The following is a 6,112-nucleotide window of genomic DNA, read 5'->3' on the forward strand; positions in this document are numbered from 1 at the left end:
GGCAGCCATCGCCGGCCAGGAGCGGGACGCGGCCCCGCTGGGGGCGCAGGCCCCGGCTCGCCCCACCGGCGGCGGACAGCTGCGGCTCACCCGTTTCCGTCGCTCGGCAAGGCAGGAGGCCGCGCAAGAGGCGCGGAAAGCGGCGCCGCGCCTCGCCCTTTTCCCCCGCCGGCCTCTCGCCGCCGCTTCGCTTCCCTTCGCCTCTCCCGGCCCGGCCTCGCCTCACCGCCCGCCGGGATCCCGCGCGCCGCCGCTGACGGCCGCGCCCCCAACGGCCGCGCGGAGGAGCGAGCGAGCGGGCGCGCGCGCTGGAACAGACGAGCGGGAGGAGTGGCTGAGAGCGCGCGCGCGGCGCCGACACCGCCTTCCGCGCCCCCCCCGCCCACACAGAGGGGAGGGGTGACGGCGCAAGGGAGGAATGACCCGGATGTCGCGTTCTCGGCGGCGCGCGTGCGCGGTGGGGGCCGTCCGCCGGTTCGCGCGTGGGGGTGTTGCGCGCCCCTGTCAGCGGGAGCGCGCGTGACCTGGTGGCCGTTGGGGCCGTGCGAGGCTCTCCAATGGCGCGGGAGAGAGGGAGGGGTGCCCTCAGGGGCCCCGAGTCCTGCCCTGCCGGCCTGGGAGCTCTGGCAGCGGGGTTAGCGCCTGTGAAGCTGCCCTGAGCCCGGGTGGGCCGCCGCGGCGGGCGGTGGAGCCGGTCGGGCAGGAGCGGGCCGGGCCCGGGCAAGAGGGCACAGCCGCTGCCTTGTGTCCGAGCAACGCCCTCGGCTCGCCTCAGAGCGCTGGGGGATGCGTTGGCACTGGGCCTTGCTGAAGCTGTCGCGGCAGCAAGACGTTTCCTTCCAGCCAGTTGGAAATGGGCATCACTAGTAACACCAAAAGGCATTTCTAGGGCCTTTCTTGGTCCCTGTTTGGCTTAAGCTCATGCAGGCTTCTAGAGTACTGAGCAAAACATGAAGTTTTTTTACCAGAATCTTGAACTTGTGCCCAGGGGTGCAGGGTGTTGGGCCTGTCTTTGCAGGTTCTGTGCTTCAGACTGTGGAAGCCAACTGTTGAGGGGGCTGTCGCTAGGTAGGCATCCCTGAGGGTGTGACAGCTGTAGGGGTCCTTATTCCCGATATGGGTGTCATGTTTTGAGGGGTTACACTGTGTCTTGTGGTTCTGAGAGAAACACAGTTTTATTTAGACCATAGCCTTTTTTCAGAATGAGCACATTAGTATAGGCGTGGTTTTTGGGCACAGAAGATAACAGATTATAGAATTATAGAATGGTCCAGGCCGGAAGGGACCTCCAAAGGTCATCTAGTCCGACCTCCCCGCAGTCAGCAGGGACACCCCCAACTAGACCAGGTTGCCCAGGGCCTCGTCGAGCCTCACCTTGAATATCTCCAGGGATGGGGCCTCAACAACCTCCCTGGGCAACCTGTTCCAGTGCTCCACCACCCTCACAGTAAAGAACTTTCTCCTAATCTCCAATCTAAATCTGCTCCCCTCCAGTTTAAAGCCATTGCCCCTCGTCCTGTCACTACAGGCCTTTGTAAACAGAATTGGGAATATTAGTTTGTTAATTCTTTCTTTAAACTTCCAGTTGAAAACCTTGTTTGCCTGCACCCATTTTCCAAAGACCTCATGTCCCTGCCATCTGTGTAGATTTTTGTTTGAGAGAGGTTGTAGATCTTTGAGACCAAGTCAAATAGATTCTAAACTTCTTTGCACTTAGCCCAGGTTTGGAGGGGAGTAAGTAAAAGATGTGACTGTTACAAGTTTGGACATTTAGCGTCTCAGAGGGTTCTTACCTGTTCTTACTCTAAAAATAAGGGAACATGAAAGAAAGATGTAAGCCATCATTTTCATGCTAGGTATGTAAGACAAAGCCCGAGATGACCTTAATATGAGGTGATGTTGCCAGCTCTTCCTATAATAAGCACTCTCAGGTTTGCCCCACCCTTATACTGCAGCCTTGATCTTCCTTGATCCTCTGGACAGGCCCTTTTTTTCCTTCATAGGTTTGATGATTATAGGATCAGGACATAATAATATAGCCAAGTGAGCTCCAGAAGATGGTAGGGATTGGCTCCGTGACTCACAGAAGCCAAGCAAAATAATTTCATCAGCAGGCAATTATACAAATTGCTGGGCAGAATCCACGTAGTCAGTCATTGGTTTTCGCAACCGCTTCGTGTTGGAAATGTCTTCTGTGGGACAGGTGAATTTTGCTATGCTGCTTATTCTCACCACAACGGAGTATACTCTTTGGCTGACTGAGATCAACCTGCTGCAAAGGTATTAATTACATGGGGTGTTGCAGTGCTTTTGTCTCTGATTGACTGTGAGCTGAGACTGGGCTTCTATGACAGGAGCAGGGCTTTTTACTTTAATTGCTTCTTTTGAGTGAGGAGACTGAATTTCTGTGGCTTGAACTTCTTTTCTCATACCTCACCTGAGACTCCTCTGGTCATTTGGTCATTCAGGGAAGAATCTGCTCCTTCTTTAATGTGTTAGCGTGTATACTTGCTCACAGTCCCAGAGCTATTCCCCTTCTACTCCACCTGACAATCATCATCATCATTCTCATGAACTGCTATTTAAGGTAATCGGGCAACTTGTAATCATACAATTTGGCTCAGTACCATTGACCTACAAGCTAGAAGGTCTTTGAGGATTCAGCGGGTGAACAACTGGAGAGGCTATTTTCTACTGGCTTAAATCCAAAATGAATGAAACTTCATTCTGGTTACTCATAAATGGAAAATGAGTATCTGTGTCTGGTCCAGTATTGTTCTGTACATGACACTGTCACTGAAGGCAGCGGAAGAGTGAAGCGTAAATTGATTCTCGAGGCGGTGTAATTCAGGTCTTTCCCCTCCTCTGAAGCAAAGCCTGTATCAAATGCCAAGGCGGTTGCTGAGGTGTGCAGGCAATCTCCTGTCAGCTGGTACCTGGATGTGAAATAAAACACGTTTGTTCCTAAGGCTGTAGAAGGTGCAATTTGTTTGCTGTCACTTTCTAATAAATGTGAATTATTTAAGCACTTTCTAGTTTCAAATTCTAACAATCACAGTTCTGTTTTTCACTGACAGGTATTCGTGTCTGGAAATTCTTTCTAAGGGGAGATATAGAGGGGAAAAAAATTACAAATGTTTCCGAAATGCATTTGCAAGTAGATTTACTAATGCGTGAGTGTTCGTATTTAGCAGTGTGTAAAAATAAACAGCTGAGATCTGCCCACAAAGCCACATACGCAATTTGCACTGCACAGCTTTGACAGCAGGATGTTTCCAAACAACAGAGACCTCAGAAGAAGTTTTTTGCACCTCCTGGGTTTGTGTTTTTAACATAGGCCCATCAAGAGATCTGATACTGACTTTAATGCCTCTGTGTTTATACCTTTCCGCGCAAAGCCTCTCCTCTCTAACAAGGTACCTCATCTACCATTAAAAAAGCCTGTAAATAGCCTAGAGACTTGAAGTAGCATAGTAGTAGTAAGATTCTCTTTTGTAAAGCTTTTTGATAGTAGAACTTTTCGAACGTCTCACACAGATTGTAAAAGAAGTCGCTAGAGAATCTCGTGTGAATTTGGGGGTTTGGTGGTATTTTATCATATTCTATCTTTAATGTGAGAAGGATTGTTTAGTAAGAGAATCTACACCAACATCAGGTCAGATGTCTCAATGTCAGCATAATTGCCCTCCTACCTAGTGACAACCATGAAAGCTGTGGTGGGTGGGTACCACACGCATGTTTTGTGGGATTTTTTGGTCCTCAGGCCCAGGTACTGGCATATAAATACCTTCAAGTCAATCAGGTTTTAATCCTGCCAAACTGGACTCCCTTGGTTATAGACCTACGGAGTAGGAAGATAGAAAGGATCGATGCTTTCAGAGGGGGAAATAATAATGTGCTGTTGTAAGGAAGCTTGTTTATAAATCTTATGAGCGGATGCATTAATGAATACTTCAATATGTCATTATAATCTTTGAAACATAATCCCGTTAGTGATTTGAATCACTGCCCCAGGACTTCCAGCAGTCATTTGCCTTTGATTTCACACAAAGCCACCCTTTTTTTAAGACAAAAGTGAAAATTGTCAGATGATGGTTATGTTTGGAGTACTTTTTCATAGCTAAAAAACACACACCACAATATACCTGTAAAAAACTACAGTGTTTATATCTCAGCTATTCTTAGTAAACTCCATTAGCCTGAAAGTAAACAAAACACTGAAACATTAGTTCTCTGACATCTTCAACTGTCACTGTTGAGACGGCCACCACGACACATACACCTTCATGAGCAAGACCCCAAAAGACCCAACTTTATTGTTTTAACAAACTCTTTTATGTCTTTCTTAGGAACATGTGTCCATATATAATTGGTTCACTCAAAGTCCAGCAGTCCATGATTGGATGACTTCCTCCTTCTTTGTCCTCTGCTGTAACTTCAGTGACTTTCCTCTGCTGGCAGTCTGACAGGTCCTTAATCTTATTTACTCCCCTCTTCTCAGGACTCTCAGGCCTCTTCAAGGATACACAGGTGTCTGCTCAAGGTCGATGTCAAGCTCACATTCCGATCCCTTGGACCAGCCGAGGTTTCCCACATTCAACTATCTCAAAATGAAAACCATAAACTTAATGGTTCATTAGAAGTGGCACCCTCTGGTCTTTTGTGATAATTTAGACCAAAAAGTTACAGAGAAATTCGCAGATTATGAGGCTATTTCTGAGTTGTGAAAATACGTCATAGTCAGCTGCATGGGCGTAGAAGGGTTTGCTCTTCTTAGTTGAAATAAGTTATCCAAAGATTCCGTTTATGATTAAAACTGCCATCAGTGCTTCCCCCACAGACTCGGCTTTCAACTGGCAGAAACTTGGTTTCATCTGGAGAAAAAGCTATAGGCAGTGTTTACAGAGGAGCCCCTGCTAGTGAGATCTAAGTGACAGTAAATTATCTTAGTATAGATCAGATTTCCCCAGCTGAAAAGCATGTATAGAAGAACATTTCTGAAGCAAAATGACAGCAGAGAAACAATCTCTACCAGTTTATTTAACTTGGAGAAGCGGTACCACACCTGAAACTCTGAGGAAGCAAGTAGGTACAAAGATTATTTCTTTGTGACTTATGACATCCTCTCCACTTTTCGCTTTTACTTCCAGTTGTTCAGGTGGGAGGAACAGAGTGGGATTGTTAAAGGAGCGAAGCAAGGGGCAGTGGTGGTCTTCTAAATAAAAGATTCCCAGACCACTTTTGTGCCATATGCACATGCGGGATATGATCGTCTGGGATCTGATACTGCCTCCTCTGCCAAGGATTGCTTTTGTGGGGAGGAGGCAGTTTTCAGCCCGGTGGGTCTCTCCTGTTGTTTCACAGAGGCTTCATCCTCCCTGATCCAGCTGAGAGGATGAATCAGTCTGCAGTGTGAAGGGAAGACTCTCCACCATGTGATGTGGCATCTTCCATTATGGGTGGCATTTAGTCTAGACTGCGCTTCAGGACTGAATTCTTCCTCAAGTTCCCTAAGTTTTATAACAGTGTAATCATAGGGAACCTGGTGGAGCTGTGTCTGGGAGAGAGGGAAGAGCTGGGCCCTCAGACTCCACATTTACGAGGAATGGTGGGAATGGCTGGGTTTTACATGGCAGCATCAAGAACACCTTGATAAAGATTCTATTTCAGAGCTATTGTAATTTAGAAGTAAAATGTTAGCTAGCATTGGCTCAGGTGACTGAGTCAGAAGATTCAGTCAGCTACTGGTGCTTTTAATTTCTGTTCATCTTTCCCTTGCAAGACCGAATTGGTAGTGTGATAAATGCCACTTCAGCATTTGCTCTGAGGAGGAAAGGAGCTGCAGGTCGAGTGACAGAACCACACCGGGTGATTGAACTTGGGAGTGCCGTGGAGGGCTGCAAGGGGAAACAAGGGTCAAAATATCCTACACATACTACTGCCTGTGGTGCAACCCCGTAGCTTATTTCTGGGTTTGGCAGCATCACGGCGCCAAAGGGAGAAGGAGCCGTCGGGGCTCACTGTAATGCCATTAGAGCTGGTTGGTCCCCCAGTAAACTGTCAACAGTATGTTCCTCAAAACTTCTAGCTTTAGTTTTTGTCACAGCTTACT

The 6,112-nt window shown here is 47.9% G+C and overlaps 1 protein-coding gene across 2 annotated transcripts in view; it reads right to left on the minus strand.

The window, feature by feature from the left end:
* The window catches only part of FBXO30 (F-box protein 30), a 17,758-nt gene extending 17,502 nt beyond the window's left edge, over window positions 1-256 (minus strand). Inside the window, exon 1 of one of the 2 annotated variants that reach the window (XM_014951046.1) lies at window positions 91-256. The gene's annotated coding sequence lies outside the window, so the exon portion shown is untranslated. The remainder of the gene's footprint in view (window positions 1-90) is intronic. The other variant, XM_014951044.1, reaches the window with a different exon arrangement.
* Window positions 257-6,112: the final 5,856 nt, after the last annotated feature.

The sequence above is a fragment of the Calidris pugnax genome, unplaced genomic scaffold (genome assembly GCF_001431845.1).
Source record: "Calidris pugnax isolate Ruff unplaced genomic scaffold, ASM143184v1 scaffold24, whole genome shotgun sequence".
In the NCBI taxonomy this organism is placed as follows: domain Eukaryota; kingdom Metazoa; phylum Chordata; class Aves; order Charadriiformes; family Scolopacidae; genus Calidris; species Calidris pugnax.